Below are 21,622 nucleotides of genomic sequence, written 5' to 3'. Positions count from 1 at the left end.
AATGTGTTTTAGAAAGAGATTGTATAGAATATGATATAGGTAATTTCATGGTGAGAAAACAAAATATTTTTCATATGGGTTTGCCATAAAATCTTTGGCTATATAATTCTTGGTATTACCAGAACTGACGTTTTCAGGAACTATCCCTGTTGTGTAAAGCACATATATTTTGATTAGTGGAAAATTATAAGCATTACTACCCTCTTTCCCCTCCTGCCTTCCCCTCCAAAAAGGGCTCAAATCTTAACTGTTGATATTTAATAGTTATCCTTACAAAATACAAGGATTTTTTTTTTCCAAAATGGTTTGTCAAAAATGAAAACTATTGAGAAAGTTATACACATATCCTTAGTAAAAACAAACTTCAAAATAAGTCTTAAAAATTATAAAAACGTTGTCCTTCTGGAATGTAAAAGAAATAGAAGGGGGGAAGCCTCTGAATTTATGTATCAGAGAATAGTGTGTAGGAAACCTGCAGTCAGCAAAGCTGCTATAGAACAGAATACAGAACGTTACTATTCTTTGGTAGGTAATACTTCAGTAAAATATTACAGTAAAAGTTGCAGAATATGAACTTTTCCAGGAAATCTTTCCTGTCTGTTTTCTTTCTGTTCCACAAGACAAAATAGAAAATAAATTAATACACTGCTTTTGCAGCTACATCAAATCCTTGGAGGCCATATTTCTTCAATAGTGTTGTCCAGTTTTTCACACATGCATCTATCAATGTTGGCAGGTTCTCGGTTGCTTCTGACAGAAGGTACCATGTTATCCACTGTAACGTTGCTGCAAAATGGAAATTCAAGTGATACTCCACCAAGTCCACCATTTGTACCCAGCAATTCGAAGTTACATGCTGCATGCATAATTTGTGATACACAAAAATGGGATAGTTTTACATTTTCAAATGCTTATCCCTGCAAGTTCCACCAATTTTAATCAGTACAGGTTGGGAAAAGATAAAGTCAACTCTTAAATGAAATTCAAGTGGGATTCTGGCATATGTTCATTGTTAAACACTTGCTTTATTACTTTGCTAACCTGGAATCGTAAAGTAAAATATTTGTAGGAACTCAATTCTATTCATCTAAAAAACAGAGCAAACATCTCAGCACTTATACTGATGGATGGGAAGCCACCAACGCAAAGCACTTCCTAGCCATAGTAACAGTTCAGCAGTACATGCCACAGTTTTGTGCATCTGAAGTCCCAGTATGGAATAAAATAAATTGTTTTCTTAGCATGCAGGTAACTGTACTTACTTTTACCTTTTTTGATTTTTTTTTTTTTTTTTCTGGCATCTTTAGGAGAAAATAGAAAAATGTTTGAAGCAACAGCAGTCTCAAATTATTCGTGGTCACATATGGACAAGGCTTTGGTTGAATTTTAAAAATACCAGCGTCTCCAGGAATTCTCTGACACAGCCAAATCTTACAGAAAGAATCAACATTGTTCTTTCAGTGCCTTTTGCTGATATTTACATGGCCACTAAGGAAAGTGCTTCTGAGATTGAAAACCTCTCTGATAACTGTTAAAACCAGAACAAAATCACTTATGATTAACGTTTTTCTAGGTGTTTGATAAGCATAATAAGTTTAATTTTTAAACAAAATGCTTAAACTTAGAATTTTTTTATCTTGAAAAATGTAAATTCTGGATTCACTTTCCGAGTTGGTTTTTTTTTTCCTTTTTTGTTTCATAGTTTTTTTCCAACTCTTGATGTAGTGTGTTCTGTAGTGTAACAGAATTTAAAGCCTGCTTTTGCAGGCAGTTTGATCTAATTCAGTGTTGCCAGAGTAACATAAAATTCTGACTTCAGTATTTGGCAGGCAGACAAAGGAGGAATTGACTGTCAAATATTTTGTGTTTAAGTATAATTATTGTGGGTCTTTATTTTGTAGTGTATTGGGTTGTTTTTGTTCCTCTCTAGGTTGTAGCTAATGTCTGCTTGAATGAGAAACTGTAATCAGTTGAAAATATTGTAGATATAAGAGCTATGCCTTCCAACATCGTGTATCCACAAAGTTCTTTGCTTTTTCACAGTTTCTAGTTCTCACTGTGAAATTATAGTGCTTCCTTAAAATTGTACAGATGGCATATGGTTTGCATAAACTTTCATATGAGTGTTTTAATGATTGCCACTTCATAATTATGTTATTAAAGATCAAGCCAAATATTCAGCACCAGGTTTTCACTTTAAAAATCCTTTAAGCAATTGTTTAGAACATTAGAAGCTATCTTAGGCTGAGGTCGGCTTTGTTCATTTTGAGTTTTAGGGTTTTTCCTGAGTCTGAAGCAAAGACTTTGAAATATTGTTGTGGAAAACAGATGTTTATGTTGTACCAGTTTTCAAATGTTCATAAACCAGACTCTTCTGATTCTAGAGGGGTATCAAACAGCATGTATTTGAACGTAGCAGAGTCTTTGCTTGCTTTTATTCTTAACTAGGTCTTAATAGTTAATATCACAAGGATGTTGGAGTAATAATCAACTTTCAAGCTTTCTCAGTTGCATGACCCTTTGATGAAATTGCCAGCTGCATCATGCAAGACTGAAATATGAAAGCGAAGCAGGGTGGTGATTAAAATTAATTTAGATAAATAGAAATGGGGATCTATTTTACCAACATGTATTTAAAATTTCTGGGAGTTTCTGGATGTTAAAGGTGGGGAGTTTGTCGTTCTTGCAGTAATAACAAAAAAAGATTTTTAGTTGAAGCAAGTTCTAATAGAGATATTTTGTTGATGTAGTAGTAAATTCCCAGTTTCCAGTAAGGGAAGCTGCACTAAATCAAGCAGAATGAATCTACAAAATGCTTAATTTAATAAAATTAATAAGATTACATTTCCCATAGCTGCCTGCCTTCATATAGGTCCTGTGCTAGGAAAAAAACCCAACAAACTATAGACTCCAATGCACCTCTGTGGTGTGGTTGCATCCCTTATGGACCATCCTTATACTGGAATCTCTTTGCCCATGACACAGCTTGTTATCTGGAGGCTGCAGTAAGCAGAAAGATCTTATTTTTTGCTTTGCTGATGTTGTCTAGGTGTTTGGCTCTTGCAGAAGATTGCTAAGTCAGTTGTGACTAAGAAAATAGTGAGCTGCCCAGAATACCTTGGAATCAATGAAAATCAGCTTTCTAATTCACTAGAGGCACATTGTCAGTAAGAGTTATCAAAATATCTTTCTATTTGGAGCATGTGCCTTATGTATCCTTTGTTTATAAACCATCACAACTATAGCTTAGACTTTTTAAAAAAGAACAGCTGACCCATTGAGGAACAAAGTAGTGAGCTAGTTAAGATGCACAATGTTCTTGCCACATATGAATATTCTAGCTGACTTTGTTCCTTTCTAGATGTAACCTGAAGTTGCAACTTCTATTACATTACTTTTCACACTTTTTGCATCTAATATGTAGCTGTATTTTAGTTTTTCTCTCCTTTATAAATCTCTCAAGACATTCCAAAAGATATTGTTACTTAATCATTCATGAAGTGTTAAGTTATTTCTTTCTGCTTTTATACATTGCAGTTGTCAAGTACAATACAATGGTTTAAACGTTGGTGGGGATTTTCTTTCAAGGGTGCTTCATAGCTAGAAAATGCTTGGGGAGCGTTTTTGTCGGCTTTGTTCCAGTTCTTCAGCTCTATGTACAGTATCTATTTAGACAAAATATCTGCTAAAAATGGTGCATTATGACAAAATAGTTAATGACTGTTCAGAATTCTCACTTTCTCACAAATGGAGAAACTCCATTACACATAATGAAGGATAAAATATAGGAGTAATCTAACAACACATTAGACCAGAAGGTTTTCAATTTATATATTCAGCAAAGGCTAGAACTGGTTGTTCATTTATTGTTTGTAATACATAGGTTTGAATGCTTGTCCTCTTTACAGACCCAAAGTTTAAATGACAGTGTGCTCTGGGTAAAATGTGGGGAAGATTGTAACCGTTTTGTAACTGCATTTAATTTAGTAACATGAAATATCAGTTATTCCCGAAGGTATTGTGTAGTTGTAGATCATAAACTTTCAGCTTAAATTAAACATCACAGCTGGTTGCCTTAATTTGATGCATTATACCACAAATGTTTCAACAGCTTGACTAAAATGAACCATACTGCAAATTCAAAAGAAGAGCGAAGGTCAATGCACATGGTGCCTTGTGATTTGCAAATTTCTTTTATTTGGATATATTAAATGTATTCTGTGGAATTTAGCTTAGAGGAATGGAATTTGACAGGGTAGAACAGATTTGCAAAGGATGTTCAGTCAGTTTCAGTTAAAAATAATATGGTGTACTAAGGAAGTCCAAAACACTATAGCCGTCTCAAATTTTCAGAAGGCAATTAAAAAAAGTATCTTCTGGATAGCCAGATCTTCTGGATTCTTTCATACATGTTTATATAGACACATGTATTCCATAAAATTCATAATCATAATTTCTAATCCATTCATCCCATTAAACTATTGCTTTCTAAGAACGTAGACAGTATGGTTGGTATCTCATCCACATTTAGGGGATTACTTAGTTGAAGAAGAGAGATCTAGGCATCTAGAGATATCTAACCTGTAGCTGTGTTTCTGGTGGACTAAGAAAACGCGTCATTTTGTGTTCAAAAAGACCTGGCAACGCAAAGCAGCTGCCATTGCTCCCTATCTATTCAGTCTGGATCTAGTGTTATAGATTCGTATCTGAGTAATAGAAAACATCAAACTGAGTTACAACAAAGGCAATTAAGGTAGTCTGAGCACACTTCAAAAAGCAGCGTGTTTAATACTGATTGCTGGAATTCTCTGTAGCCTTTCTTTTTAATATGCACAAAAAATCCATACAGCTGGTAACTTATCTGTAACCGTACTTGGTGTATGTACCTCTATATGAAGTTGAAAAACACGATCCAGCAGTTTTCACTCACCCCAGCAATAGGTATTTCTAACTTGTATTTGCTTTAGGAGTTTGATCTGGTTCATAGCACAGTTAATGACTTGTCCATTGGGGAGCAAGCCCTACAGAGCATTTAGATTGAAGAAACACCGGCTGAAATTTTTTGGTTCTGTTTTCTTGTCTGTATTGGTTTTTGTTTGGCTACTACCTTGCTTGTGTGAGACAGAAATAGGGCCTTGCACTAGGGTTATTTCTTGTAAGGAATGTATTCTTATACATTTATTAAGTATTTTTACCAGTTAGGTTGCTCTATGTTCTTCCTTCACCTGATGTCAAGGTTTTAATCATTTTCTATCATCATATGGTCTTCTGATCTAAACTGTCAGTGTTCTTACGTCTATGGTACCTGTATTGATCTACTGAAATATCCCAGTTTGGACAGAGCAAAGTCCATACAAGTACTGTTGCTGATATTTTTTCTGATATTAGCAGCTAGTATTCTTGGTAAAATACTATTATTTATTTATTCGGTTAATAAGCAGTGACTGTATCTACTTCATTACCATCTTCTGTGGTTCCCTGAATTTCCAGATACTTATTTTAATCATGTTTTTAAGCTTTTTTTCCTATAACATTAAAATGGCTGGTTTTGTCTTTGCTACTGCTGTACTTCAGTTCTGCTTTCCCATTTCTTTGCTCTTGCAAAAACAAGCATTCAAGTATTTTTTTGCGTTTCCCCAGACATGTCATTTTATATGGAGCTTAAGAAAACATTAAAATTCTGTGATTAGATTATTAACACTGCGTAATAATACATAGCAGGAGTAATTATTGAGAGACTAAATCCCTCTGACTGTAAAGTAAAGCCTCTATTTCTTAAATTGCAAGTGCTTGCAAATTTATCCCTCCACTTTAATACTGATGTGGTGTTCGGATTATGGTCCTTAAATTACTTTGCCACCTATGTGAAATTTAGTATAGTTTTTTTCTTGTTTTACACCTGAAACTCAGGAGGTGATTTAGCACTTTTGGTTGTTAATGTTTGGATTCACACTGTGTGGCCCAAGGTCAAACGTGGTGCAAATTCAGTATTTATAATATATCAACCTTAATTGCTTTCAACCTATGTAGACTCAAGACTTGTTGCTATAACATGACTTGATGACCTAAGTCAATGCTGCTTTAAAACATTTCCATTCTGTTTGTTTCCACCATTGTAACCATTTACTGTGTTAATAAGAAATGAGGTACATTCATTAATTTAAGTAATTATTTGATTGATTTCAGTCTGTAAAGGTAAAGTTACATACTTGTAATAATACCTGCTAAAGATTTACATAAATAAAAGTAAACAGACTGTTACATTCACTGGAATTATTTTTTTTCCACAAAGCACTTGTTTTCCAATCTCCAGGTTATGGTTTTCATTATGTTTTTTAAAATATCCATCATTTCCTTCAACGTAATTTCTTGTATTCATGTTTATTTTTTAAATGCCTTTACTTCCATGCTTATGCCTCAGTGTTTAATTTAATTTAGTTTTACTTGACAAGTTGATGGCAACAATTGTTGCTCATTGGCGTTTGAAAACTTAATTCAGTTGCTGACAGTATGTTGTGCTGTGAATATGTAAATGTTATTTTAATCTGGTGCTATAGAAAGTAAAGTACTTAACACCCCTTTCTCCTCTCCTCTGGTTTAAGGGCATGAATTTATCATATGGCCAAGTTTTAGAGACTACGTGGGTTTTTTGGTTGTTGGGGTCATCGTGTCCCCCCCTACAGTTCTGCTTCTGGATCCTTACCTTGAAAATCGCTTAAGTTTTCAAAAACAATTACTACTCAGGGGTCTCACAGAAGTTAATACAAATCATGAGGTGCTTCCACCATTTGAAAAATGAGTTGTTCATGGCCTTAATAACTAAATCCAGAGCTGCATTCTATTAAAAAACAAAACCAAACCACAAACCAACAGCACCCCACTCCAACCTGCGTGAGTGTGTCGTCTGTTTAATAAAGTGCTTCAGAAGTCTGGATGGCATGGATGCTTGGAAAAAATAGTTCTAGACATCCTAATCAAAAAGAATAGTTTAATTGTCAGTAATTCATAAATGGATTTTAATTTTTTTTTAAACCTGTATCTGAGGCTGAGCATCAAAATTTTCTATGCTGATCACAGGGAAATACGATTGAGAACAGTCTTTCTTCAGTTAATAGTGTAAGGCGATCACCAAAAATTTGTTTGTATTTAAAAGATCAACTCTAACGTTATGTAGTCTTTGAACTACAAGTCCATCAACTGGCCATATGAAATTCATTTTGATATAACCACTTTACAATGAAGACAGCCACATTGTCCAAGAAGCTGTGTCCCAAGGAGATATGTAAAAGTATTTCTAAAAGAAATATCACAAAGCAAGGATATCCTATTATTGCTTAGTTCTGCCACATGTTTTTTATAAGCCAGTTATTACACTGATAAGTGAAAAATTCAAATCTGCCCTTTTTGTGAGGTAGAATTAATGAGAAGTACCTAAATGATAATATTGTTTATATGACTAAATTATGGAAATATAATTACAAAACTTTGAAGGAAAATGAAGGCTGCAAAGTAAAGCACTCCCGTGGGAAGTACGATAGTGAAGACTGCCTTCGTTTCTGCTCGTGGTCCTGCTGGCAGTGATAAAATTTCCTGCTGCATGAGCCACCTTCCTGCCTTCCTCCTCCTCACCTCAGCCCCCAAAAGCTGGAGAAATTAACCTTTTGTTGAGAGTTTATTGCTTTTAATGTAGTCATTGTTATGCAGTTCAGATTTTGTTTCCTTTTTTTCAGCTAAACACAAAATGTTTGTCCTTGAGAGCTAAATCCTTGGAATAGCGTGTCTAAGCCTTGGAAATTTCCACCTTCCTGCCAGAAGTTGCTGTTGAAGGATGGAGGCCTTAGAAATCAATCAAAAAGTTGGTTTTTACACGAATTAATTTTTCATAACACATCAAACACATTTTTTTAAAAAAGTCCCAAGACAAAATAATCTGGCAAGAAAAACCACTCACTGAAAGTTGAACTTCAGCAAAGCTATTCACAATGGAAAACTATGCCTTTTGAGAAACAGCAAAGGTTGACCAACATTTTGTATGGTTGTTACTATTAAGGAACAAGTAAGAGGGTAATATGTTTATATGGTGTCATTCAATTAAAAATCCAAAACAAAAACTTAAATTTGGAAAGCAGTAAGCTCTAAAAATTCTGTAAACAAATCTTCTGACAACTTACTACAATAGAAATGAACTGGGTTTAATTTTTTTTTTTATTATTATTATTTCATGTCATCTTTGGAATCTGATTCACTGGGATATTTCATGTGAACTAACGTCTGACTGTACTTGATTTCCCACAGGTGCCAAAGCATTTTAAGGAACATTTTCCTACTACCACATCAGTATGGTGACTTTCACAATAGATTACAAGGACTAGACAACTATTCTGTGACATCCTGAATTGCATAAATAATAATACCTGTTCAAGCATGCAGGAAGATGTTATTTTTTTCCCTCTGATTTTCCACAAATGTTTATAATTTGATTTTGTGGTGTAGTATTCTGTCATTTGTATTTCTGACTAAAACTTGATGTGCTTATGGTTCACGTTTGCAAAAGAAGTCTGATGGGTATACATGATTTTGAAGCTTTCTTTTTGGATAGGGAATGAAGTGATAAACTGGGTATGCTAACCTGGCAGATTGTAATGACATGGTACACTTGGGGAAATCAGAATTATTGTTCTTCACAGAGTAGCATCCTGGTACTACCACTCAGTAACTGCAGGGAACAGAAATTCAGAGATGGATAAAGAAACCATCTGTGTAAAGCAGTCAGTCGAAACACAAGAGCAGACATAACAGAGGGGAGTATATGAACTACGTGACCTGTACTGCAAGGCAATTTGGTAAGAATCATTGGTATAGAACATTGGATTTCTGGTGACTACCTTTTTGAACTGCAAAATTAATGGAAATGTAAGAAGAAAGGGTGTGTGAGAGAAGTATGGTACAGCACAACTCCCTCTCTCCCTTTTGACCTTGGATCTCTCTTTATGTCCGATTTAAAGATTTCCCTGGAAAGGCAGAATCAAAGGCAATGTCATTTGGAGCATTTTTTTTTTTTTTTCCCTGAGAATGTATGCCTGGGTGTTAAATTAAATTTTCTTTGGGCTTTTCCTAGAGTGCAAAAGAGATACTTTCGTTCTACTAGGTATAACTTCAATAGTTGAGACTGTTTGTACTACTGATGTTACATTCATATTAGATTCTTCAGCCTTTCTTTGGACCACTGCAGCTAAATTTTCCAGAATTCCTGACCTCTAGCAGTAAAGGCACAGTGCAGCAATATACTTTTGTCCTGATTGTACACTCAACATTTCATTCCACTTTTCCAGGGGCACTTCAACTGCACAGTGCATCTCCTGCAGGCTCACAGGAACTGTGAGGTAGGGTGACCCTGGCTGGACCTCAGGTGCCCACCAAAGCTGCTCTGTCACTCCCCTCCTCAACCTGATGGGACAGAAAATGTAACGAAGGGCATTCACAATCGCAGTCACTCAGCGATTACAGTCACGGGCAAAACAGACTCGACTTGGGGAAATTAGTTTCATTTATTACCATTCGAATCAGAGTAGGACAATGAGAAATAAAACCTAAATCTTAAAAACACCCTCCCCCACCCCTTCCTTCTACCCAGGCTCAACTTCACTCCCAATTTCTCTGCCTCCTTCCCCCATAGTGGCACAGGGGGATGGGGAATGGGGGCTGCGTTCAGTTCATTGCACAGGGGGAGGCGCCTCGCACTCTTCCCCTGCTCCAGCGTGGGGTCCCTCCCACAGGAGACAGTTCTCCATGAACTTCTCCAACATGAGTCTTTCCCATAGGCTGCAGTTCTTCACAAACTGCTCCAGTGTCGTTCCCTGCCACAGGGTGCAGTCCTTTGGGAGCAGACTGCTCCAGTGTGGGTCTCCCACAGAGCCACAAGTTCTGCCAGCAAACCTGCTCCTTGTCCCTTCACCACAATTACAAAAGAAATCCCCCACGATCCTTCTGCTCTCTGACATTTTCAGTCTACATTTTGCCTGTTACCTCCCCCAGTTACTATCCTTATCTTGAATTCCTCCTGCCCCACATTGGGTGCCAACAAGGACTGTGGTGGGTTGACCTTGGCTGTACACCAGGTGCCCACCAAACTATTCTGTCACTCCCCTCCTCAGCAGGATGGGGGGTGTGGGGGATGGCAGAGAAAGTAAGGTGGAAAAAACTCGTGGGTTAAGATAAAGACAGTTTAATAAAGCAAAAGTAAAGGCTGTGTGTGGAAACAAAGAAAAACAAGATTTATTGTCTACTTCCCATCAGCAGACAATGTGCAGCCACTTCCTGGGAAGCAGGACTTCAGTACGGACAGCAATTACTCCAGAAGAAAAATGTTATAATCGAGATTGCCCCCCACCACCTTTTCTCTTGGCTTCTATTGCTGAGAGGACAGTGTACACTACAGAATATCCCTTTGGTCAGTTTGGTCAGCTGTCCTGGCTATGTCCCCTCCCAAGATCTTGCCCACCCCCAGCCTACATGAGGGGAATGTTGGAGAGACAGTCTTGATGTTGTATGAGCACTGCTCGGCAATAGCCCCGACACTGGTGTGTTATCAATACCATTCTAGCTCTGAAGCACAGCCCTCTGAGGGCTACTGTGGGGATAATTGACTATTTTAGCCAGACACAATACACAACAGTAATTAGTGACAAGAAATTTTCCATCACACGTGTAGGTTGCAAAACTGTTGAAAGCTGAGGTCATCTCACAGTGCATATGTAACTGCGTTGTCTAATGATGTCTTTGCAGCTGGAAGTGATTTGAACTGGAACTTCAGAAGTGTTTTTCTCTTTAAATTGGATTATATCAAGAACAGGAAGGTATAATGGTGCGTGGCTTCCATCAGTGGAAGGCACCACCTGTCACCCGCTATTGGAAGGATGATCTTTTTCACCTATGTAAATGTGCATATATATATATAATTAGCAAAAGTTTATAATGTGTTTAGTCTTCTACTGTCCTGTCCGCTGTGTACCATGTAGGGTAAGCATGCATCAAGAATTGTATTTTTTCATGCCATGATAAGTAAAGTTTCTAGGAATCAATTCCAGCTGGCTCTTAGGACATGAACCGTAGAGGACTCCATTTCACAAAAAGCATTCTTGTCTCTGATGACAGCCCAATATGTTAAACGTGCCAGCTGTGTGGACAACAAGTTAATGGAAGAGGTCTTCTTATCTTCTCTTCTGAGAACTTTGTAATGCAGGAGTGTGTATTGACAACTGGTGTTGACTGTGTCCTCCACGTTTACTTGTCAGACAACCCAGACTGCTGGACTTTCATATAAATTTTGAGCTGTGCAAGCTGCTTTGCTGAACACAGCAGGGTCCTGGAGGTGGGGAAGGTGTGAGAAAGTAAGACTGGTGCTGTGCAGTGTGGTGGAGGCTATACTGCCCTGCTGTTAGTGTGACTGGGGAGTCCTTTATTCTTGATGATTTTGTGGAGTCCCAGCTACAGAACCCAATCTAGCGGCAGCCTTGCCTTGGCTGCGGTGTAGCCACCTGGAGTTTAGCCAGACAGAGAAACCGAAGCATCCTACATGAGGCAGTGGTTGGAAGGTGAAACAGCATCACCCTACCCTCTGAAGGATTGCTGACCATGACTCAAAAGTCTAGATACACATTTAGGATATAATATAAAACAAATGTATAAAGTATGTGAGTGTGATGGACAAGACAGGTGCTCCCCTTGCTGTCAGGGGAAAAAAAGGGTAAAGAGGGTAACGAAGGTGCTATGTGTTTGTATTTTCATGTGTCAGGATGTTCTAAGGCCATAAAAGTTTCAGTTCAGAGATAACTTTTGCACTGAAATGACTTTCATCATTGTCCTCCTCGTGATACCTTTACTTCTTCACTTTTGCTTGTGTGCAAATTCTGGTAGGAAAGCAGATGCTGTCTCTTTTAAGTGATGCTAGAAAAGTCAGTGTATACAGAATAAACTGAGCATCTGTTCCTGAAAATGTTGAACACTGCATCACATTTCAAGAAGCTTGCCACTCTTTTGACATAGAGTGGTGCTTGTGAATAACAAGTCAGTTTTGTCTGCAGCATTTCTTGAACATATAGCTTGGATAACCTGAAAGTTTAAGACGACCTACTTTAGAAATTCTGTGGAACTCGTGAAAAATGCAGCTATTTTTTCCATAAAAGACAAGATACATCTTCCATTTCTGATAATATCTATACATTGAGATTGCATTTGTTCAAATCATTCTATTTTATTTTCCGCTTTTTGTATTTCATGTTTATGCAATTTGGAAATAGAGGTGTGATGGCCTACTGTAAATGTATCATTGAAATCAGAGGACAGAGGCTTTTTGTTGCCATAAGTGGAATAGCATGACATAAAAGCTTAATATGTGAAAACTGACAAATCTTCTGTTTTTATAAAATGTGCAACAATCTAAACCATTTTGTCCATGTACATCTGGCTATGAGAGTTCAGTGGTGTTCTGAGCTGTTGTCTGTTGAGTCAGTTTGGGTTTCAAGAAAATGTATAGGAAACTGGGAAACAAATTAGTTGATGTCCTGACAAAAAAAAAAAACCACAAAAAACCAAAAAAACAAACCAAAACCAAAAACCAAACCAAACAACCAAAAAAGCCCCCAAAAACCAAACCAAATCAAAACAAACAACAAAAAAAATGTGGGTGCTGTTTATGTTATGGTAATTCCTTGAACCACGGATATCTTGTTACGGTGGACACTGCAGGAAGTTTCTGGAGAAAATGGAAATCTGAACTAAGTCACAGTAGTATGGTGTAGAAACACAGGTTCTTACCCCATCCCAAGATCTCACAAGTGAATTCTAAATTGCTTTGGCCACCAGCTTTTGGATGCACCTTTAGAGGGTCTTGTACAGTCTCTTTCCACTTCTGTGTTAATAAAATACCTGTTTCTTTAGCATGTTTTCTAACTTTGATTCAGTTTGAAATTTTGAAAATCGATTGAGAGCTGCCATGCAGCTCCCAACTGAATGCAAAGAGTTGTAGATTAAAAGAAGTTGTTTGGGATCTTTTTTTTTTTATATTGTACATATGTTTGTTGTTGTATTTTAAAAATGCTAACCAGTACTTAGTCCATAGATGATGTTGTGTGGTTGCTAAATAGTTATAACTCAAGATCAAAACATCCAATGAGCTATTTGATGATGGTTTTAGTAGTAGTGGTGGTGGTGGTGGTGGTTGTGATGGTAGTGGTAGTAGTAGTAGTTTTGGCAGAGACTTTTTTTAACATGACTTTGTTGTGCATGGGTAAAATCACCCATGGACTGTAACGTTGACTTAGTACTTTTCACTGTATTTCACTAATTTTGGTTACTGAAATATAGCCTTTTCCCCTGTCATCCACACCCCACCACCCAATTACATAAACTATACACTTATCTGCCACATTAGTCTTTGTTTATGGTAAGATTTTTATTTTTTTTCTGTGTCTTCAAGTATTCCTGATTTAAACTTTGGATTCTGGATCTTCCAAGTATAGTCAGGTTTGGATTTGCATGTAAAAATACGTAGACAAGGCTTGTTTTTCAAAGTTGGTAATGCTGTGTAGACTATTTTTATAATACCCAGTTTGAGAATACACACTGTTGTTAGATCACATGACACTTATTGCTGAAATATATTCACAGAGATTACTATTTTCTTTGAGCTTATATTAATTAGCTGGAGAGTTCTCCCCAGCATGTGCCATTTGGTGGCTTTTGCTCATTTTTATATTTTCCTTTGCTTCTAGTATTATAAGCTTAACTGAAGAAGGAGGAAAAGTTAGGTAGCTTTTCCTTATTAAGAAGCAAGGAATAACTGGATGAAAAGTAGAGGCAACCGGTTTCTTATCTGTTGAAACAGTGTGAGATGGGTGCTTGGAAGGCTGATATTGCAATATTTCAGGACAGAGTGGATTTGGTTTAGGCTTTATAGAATATGAAATAACTGGGACAGTGCAAGGGTTTATCCAGCCCTTCAGCTGTCTGTGTCCAGTGGTGGCCACAAGCAGCTGCTTACAGAAAAGCTGATACATGAAAGCACATGCTATTTTCCTCAGAGCTCTCCCAGTCCATCACTTTGCAGCTCGGGACACTCCTGAACTGCTTGTTACCTGTTTATTTGTTAACTCCCAAAGGATCTCTGCTGCTTGCTTGTCCAGTCCAATTTTACAGTGTAGTTTTATACCTCCATCTTCTGCTGCAGCCATTCATTGCATCTTTTAATATGCCTAGTTTGACAATGCTTTTGTTTCTAAGCTGTCTTTATTGGTTTACACTAACAGATCAGAGGGAATCCCTGGTCTTTGACCAACATACAGGATTCAGCTGTTGTCTTCTGCATCTTTACAAGATACTGTAGTGTGTAGCATGTGTTGACAGATGACATATCTTCCTAGGCAACGCTGGATTATCTAAAAGCAGTGCTTACAAACAAATCCCTTTTTGATAGTAGGCACACATTATGAGCTGAGACAGCAGTGAGGCAGCATTAAAGAACACTTGTACAATTTTTAGCAAAACAATTTTATCAATAATAGTGTAGAAACACTGATTATGAGCCAATAAAGAGGGTTTATTTAGTAGATTGGATTTATATTACGGTATAAACTGACTATTGATGTTTGTCAAGTGCCATAGGTTCACCTTTATCTCTTTTTCACTTGTTTTCTGAGGCAAAATTAGAATTTATTCCTCTTTTTGGCTGAAAAAACTCTGTAAGATAGTATCAGGGTGTCTCTTTAGACTTGTATAATGTAATTCTTATGCTTTTATGACTAAATCATAGTTTGAGTTGCAATTTCTCATCTTCAAACAGTTTGGTGTGACAGCTGCTTATGGTCATGTTTATAAGTTGTCTTTTTGGTTCCATTATTGCAGTAATCTGGGGACCATAGCGATGTGGTTTGCTTATGATACATGTTAGTGGGAAATAATGGTGAGAAACTGTATTTTTAAAAGGGCAGATTTTTTTCCCAGTACTCTTTCCTGAAGATCCTGTAATGCTTCTCGAAATAGTAAGAGAAAATTTATTTCCCATTCTTTGTGCTATAGCCTCTTTGTGCATATGCATCATAACCAAAACTAGAATGTAATGGTTACTTTCCTTGTACAGGATAAGAGTTGTTAATATCTTTTGCAGGTGCTTTGAAAGGTATAGCTTTTATACATTGATGAAAATGTTTTGCTATGTTATTTCATTACTTTCATCAACTGAAATCAAAACATCAGTGCTGTAAATGATTGACTAAGTTCCAGAATCAAATGATTTGTTGTAGAATTTGTAGCAGTCACATGGCCTTCATGAAGTTAAACTCCCATAGTTGGGAAAGTTTCTGAATTAATTAAAGAAATATTTGAAAGAAGAGGAGATTGATACGCTTCTGACCCATCTTGTGCTGGAATGCTACTGTGTCTTAGTCTGTCAAGTATTATCAAAAACATGAAGGCTGGTTTGGATTGCTTTAGTATGGTAAAAGTGGAAGCAGATTTTGTTGTCTGGTCAAAACTATTCTGCTTTGACAAAGCAGTACAAAGCTGCTGAATGTTACTTGTGAGCCTTGGTTAGGTGTGCAAAAGTATTTGGAATGTCACAATAATGCATATAAAAATGTTTTGGTTCTGTCTGACTGAATTAAATATAATGTACTTCATATTTAATTTTCAGTATCTCAATTGAGGTGAGTGAGTAAGAGTGGAGGGCATGAGTGATGAACCTGGATTCACAGTAAAAAGGTATCTGCTTTAATAACTTTCCAGTGTCAATTATGGGCAAAACCCATGCTATGACTTCTCCTGAGATCAGATTCACAAAGGATAGAATTGCCTTTTGGTCCTTGCTTAAGCATTACTTGCCTGGGAAAAAGTCTTTGCAGTGCATCTGAGAGCCTGGTGCAGCGACGGAAGCTTTTTCAACAAGCGATGTCACTAAATCCTATTCTGTGTACGTCTCTTCAGCTTTTAATGAAGTTCTCTGTTTCTCTGTAATTCTCCATGCCCCACTTTCCCATACAGTGCCTAAACATCCTTCTGGGCTTCAAAGTGTTACCTGGGCTGAAGACACCGCCCGGTGTGGTTGGGGCTGAGCTGAAGGCATTGCACAGCTGGCTGCCAGCTGCACAGCTGGCTGACTTTGAGCTTGAAGCTCTTGCTGAAGCCCCTTGCCAGCTTAGGCCCTTTTCATGAAACTTACAGAAACTTTACTTTTCTAACTCCGGTGCTTGGACTAGTTAGTATTGACCACTGTAATAAAAAATTACTGAGGAACAGATGGACAGGCAGTGTGATCACTTCCAGTGTGTGCATATAAATATGCACAGTTAATGGACTGCATGTGAGCGCAGGACAAAACCAAGTCACATAGTTGTCCTATTTCTGGCCGTGCTAAACGCAAACTGATGGTTCTATCCCAAATACATGTCAGAATGTACAAATAATTTATTGACTAATTGGCATAATGTCACAGGGAAACAACTCGAAGAATGGCAGGGGTGTGTTGTTTTCAGTATTGCTAAGTATATTTACAGTGATTCAGGGATCATACATTGTAAATATCAGTGAATAAAATTGCAACCTTATTTATCACAGAGATTGGTACATGTTTTTATTGATTTTCATGGTGGCAGCAATTTTTATGATTATTTCTCTCTATTCATTTAACCAACAAGTGATCAAAATCTGCCCCATGCAGTTGTTGCTGGGACAACTTGAAAATGACCCTTTCATTGTGTTTGTACTATGCACTTTAATGCCACGATTGTGAATCTCATTCCATAGAACAGCAATCTGTAAAATCATTGTAAACACTTAGCTGTGTGAGGTTTAATTAATGCTAGAAGCCTTCAATAAACATCAGTTGCAATTTGGAATGTGCTGAGTTAATGATTCCTGCACTCTGCCTAATGCACGTGCTGTTAAATCTATGTGCAAAGTGGCTGGCACTGACATTAATCACATCCCACGAACATCCCTGCGTGTACAGAGGGAAGGGAAACTGCAAACCAACGTAAACAGTCGATAGGCAATGCACTTAAACATCTCCATGTAGAGGCCTTAAGGACAGAGTGCACAAAGTTAGCATTTCACATGGTAGGGAAGAAAAACATAATGAAAAGTTGGTGAGTGCCTTTGATAATTTGGAAAGTTAATAAAATAACTTCTACAAGTAAAATTTTCTTTTAAATGTGTTGCAGAATCATCCGGTAGTTATTGCTACAGGATTTTCATAATGCTGTTATTTTGTATTGTATTTGATTAACCAGAGAGTTTTTCCTTCAGTGAATACAGATAGTCACTAAAAACCCATGGAAGAAGTTATGGAAAAAAACCCTCAACCCTTCCAAAACAAACTGTAAAATTTTGTTCATGTACCCATGCAGAACCTGCCAGCATTTAAAATTGTGTACACCATGAAAATGATAAATGTAATTGCTCTAAAAAGGGATAAAGGAAGATGAAACCCCAAGGTTATAAACTGTGTGCTTTCTTTTTTGACCAAACTTGATAGATTTGTGTTTATTTTCAGGTTAGTTTTGGGTGTCAGCACAACTCTACCAGCTGACTCATCAGCGTACCAACTAGAGGCGATGTTGTGGCAATGTATTGTAGTGAAAGTAGGAGTGCAGGACTAATTATCTAATCCATTTTGTCCCAGTCTAGCTTCTTGGAAGGGTTAATTCCCACTACTTTATGAGAACGGTACTGTGCTACTCCCACAAGACAAATACTTGAAATAAATATGTTTATATCCTTCTTTAATATTTAGGATAGTGATTTTATAACTTGCAGTTGTTTCTAAAAATATGATCACTGGTTTGCTTGGCCTATAAGTGATTTAATTAGAGACTTTACTTGCCTCATCTCCATTTTCAGTTAGTAAACTTAGGAAAAGATCAACTTAAATAAGGTAAAACTTGGTTATTCTCGATGATCAAGTATTTTACAGCTGATGGGTTAACAGTTGCTGGGTAAAATAACAGTTACCAGTTTCACGTCTTCAGGGGGGCTGTTTAGTACTGTTCAGTTAATTAAGTGAGAGCTGTAATTGGAGAGAATTTCACTGTCATGCATGTGATGTCCATTTAGAAAGAAAGTGCTGAAATATTGTGAATCGAAGGTGTACAAATTGGACCTTTGAACCCAAATTCATAGTCCTGCTTTGCAGTAATCCCGCACATAGTTTTACTGAATGCTGTTCCGTGTTGGGACTCTCAGAAAGTAACTGAGCCCAGAAATTCCTATCCAAAGTCAATGTCTTCAAGTTTAATGGTGTGAAGAAAACTGCTTTTCTGCATAGGGCATAAGACTTGGACTGTGGATCTGTGCAGCATTCCATAATGCTGTAGGTGGCTTCACACATGACATTGAAAAATAAATCACCTGTTGACTATTTTTCTTCAAATATTTGTAGGAAGATCAAGTCAGTAGTACTCTTTTTTTTTTTTTTTTTCTTGTGTTTTGATGTTGCAAAGCTTAGCATCCCTGGATCACGATTTCTGAATTATCAAACTGGGATAATAATGTTGTCTTCTAGACTTGTTTGTTGAGTGTCTTCTATTTTGGGACAGGACTGTGTTTATCTAGGTTGTCCTAGCAGTGGTGTAGCAGTGATAATCTAAAGACATACGGATTGAGAAAGAGCTAATTCTTGTTTAGATGAGCTATCGTAAGACTTGGGGTATCTTCTTGGACATCTGGGTGCAACCAGAACACAAATCAAGACTAACAACAGTGCGCATTAGAAGTTCAAAACTGTACTTGTAGAGATAATTTCTGCATGAATGACTATGCTTGATGTGTCACCCTTTTGAATGTTTTTATGACTGCACTACTGCTTGTTTTCTCTTTCAATAACTTTCTCAGCTTTTGGGTTTTGTTGTTGTTGGGGAGGTTAAGATTGGCATCACTTGTTATGACCATATTATTCATAGAGTGTGACCATATAAAATTTTTATTGTATTGCACTATTCAAAGCATGCATGGCCACGTCTGGCCCATATATGAATGTGTGATTTGTAATTTTTTTATTTTAGAGATGTGATGAGTAGAAAATGTTCCTCTATACTTCCAGTGATGTATGTACATAAACTTATTTCTTAAGGTAGCATTGATTTATTATGGGAAATATAATCTGTAAGGAAATGACTACGTGCCATACAGCTTTACTGAATGACTGATTGATAATAATAAACAATACCAGGTATTGCATTAAAATATAAATTATAAATTGTAATACCACCTGGAAATGGAGTCTTTTACCTTCTGTTGATGCAGTAGATAAAGCAGGAAATAAATAATCAAAATACATTTTATTTTCAAAAAAAATCCTCTGATTAGAGAAATGCAGTGCTATTTTAATATAGCATAGACGGGTATCTGCCATTGTTTAATGCTGTATCTTAAAGCATCTTTGAAATATGCTTTTGAAAAATAAAGTTAAAAGCTCAGGTATGTTTGCAAAATCCTTATAATGAAATTATGTGGTGATCTCATGACCTTGTAAACATTTATTTTTAATTTTGCAATACATACACAAGTGGTAATGGTGATATTTAACGTACAGCATGGTCCAGTCAGGTAAATGGGAGTCAGAAGATACACTTTTCAAGGCTCTTTTCCTGTCTCTGGCATTCATCAGCTCAATGGACTGGGAGATTCACTTTTTTATGTGTTTTCTGTTTCTGATTAGATAGCCTGTGCTCTCAAAGCTTGGAGCCTTCTTTTTTTGGTAAGGTTGTACAAACACTCAGCGCAGCTGAAGGGTTTTTCTCTTGTAGAGCTTGGGAATGAAATGTTTAAGAAATTTCTTGGGATTATAAAGATTTCAAATTATTATTTTTTTTAATAATAGTAATAACCCTTTCTGGCTTGGATCTAATAAACCTCTGCATTATTGTAAGGCTACCTGGTATGACTATAGTGAGGCTCATAATTAAGATTTGAAATCTTCCTAAATATTTTGCATCTTCACAGAGCTGTGATTGCACTTTTAGAAGGGTTTTTTTTTCATTAAACATATTCAGACTTGACAGTAACTAATTATTAAAGTATTACAAGCTGCTTAGAGACAGGCTTGTCTTAACCTTTCTTGATTCACACCTGAATGAATGCTGGTTTTGATGTCTTCTGGTTTTTTTTTCCCCCAGTAACTTAAAAATATGTATTTGTGAATCCACAGAGAAAGTATGCAAATGTTAAAGTTGATCAGATAAGCAGTTTAATATTGGTCTTGGTCCAATCGTAATGTTACTTGAACATTCAGCCTCTGAATATCTGGGTTTGTAACTACAACGTTCATGGAGCTTCTGAGCAGTAAAATGTTATTGCCTACATAAGAAAGTAGATATATAACAATGTCTGTTTTCTAAACACCTAAAAATGCTGTGGGCAGTGGACTAGTAAATTCAAACCTTAAGAAGATGAAGCTTTTCTGTCAGAAATGAGATTGCCTTTGCTATGAATTGCGTTTTAACTTAGCAGTTACATTAAGAAGTTTGGGCACAAGTTGTCTCATACTAGTGAAGTGATTGGTTTGATTTCCGCTTCACCCCCATTATTTGACAACTTGAAATACTGGAGGTAGGGTCATTAGGGGTTGTCTTCTTGCAGCTGTTTACATGGTTTTGACCAAAATTCACTTAGCATAGTGATGTGCATCTTGCCTTGAAATGAGTAACATGAGGTACTTAAAACATCTAGAAGAGATACTTCTAAAGGAAAACACAACTTAGGCAATACCTTAAAATAATAATATTTCTATGTCTTTATCTCAGTAAAAATGAAATTCGTTCAATTTACACAAATTCTGTTTTGCTGTAATACCTGTCTCTATCAGTAAAACAGACTTTTGTACTTGAGGAATTTTAGTTAGTGTATTGTACAGATATAGCTGAAGAATAATACTGAACAGTAGATAGGAAAACATCAGAGCAGTGAAGGACCTTGTGCTCTCTATTCATGGAACCTTCCCCTCCTGTGTGCCTTTTCCTGCCTTACCCCATGTATTTACAGTTTTTTCATCATATGCTTTTTCCTGGAAAACAGTGTAGTACATGTAAGGGCTTGATCAGGATCAGCATTTCTACTTAGTGATAAGTTTCAAATGAAGTATCAAAATACTTTTTTTGGGTGAAACATAATTGTCTTAAAGTGCCCAGATTTCTTTGCTCAAGCCTTTCTCCAACGTTCCATGCCATACTTCCACAAATCATTGAAGTATAGAGGGGCAAGGGTGGGAGAAGCAGAAATTAGTACAATACCCAAGAAATGTTAAGGCTTTGCTAACGTGTTTGCATCAGGCAAGGGGAAGTTGTCTCAGCGTTGCGATCTGCAGTGAAGTCTGCATGTTCCTTAATGTTTCTTAAAAAAACCCACCAGTTTCTTTGCTGTTGGAGTGGTGCTGATGTTTGCAAGAATCACCACAGCTACCTTGTGCTCTGTACCATTATCTGCTCTGGAAGATGGTTGCTTTGCGTCATGCTTCAGTGACATCCTTCTAGTGCGCCCAGCTCTACTGCACAGTTGAACTGTCTGAGCCTACTATCTGTTTAAGAGAAAGATAAGTTGATAAAAGGGACTATCATTAAGGAAATCAACCTCCCAG

At 36.9% G+C, this 21,622-nt stretch overlaps 1 protein-coding gene across 5 annotated transcripts in view; it reads left to right on the top strand.

Annotated features, from left to right (window-relative positions):
* CCSER1 (coiled-coil serine rich protein 1) overlaps positions 1–21,622 on the top strand; it is a 712,966-nt gene that overhangs the window by 412,192 nt on the left and 279,152 nt on the right. The window lies entirely within an intron of this gene.

The sequence above is a fragment of the Falco peregrinus genome, chromosome 2, assembly GCF_023634155.1.
Source record: "Falco peregrinus isolate bFalPer1 chromosome 2, bFalPer1.pri, whole genome shotgun sequence".
In the NCBI taxonomy this organism is placed as follows: Eukaryota; Metazoa; Chordata; class Aves; order Falconiformes; family Falconidae; genus Falco; species Falco peregrinus.
Note: the sequence above shows the minus strand (reverse complement) of the source record. Positions and strands in the feature narration are given on the sequence as shown.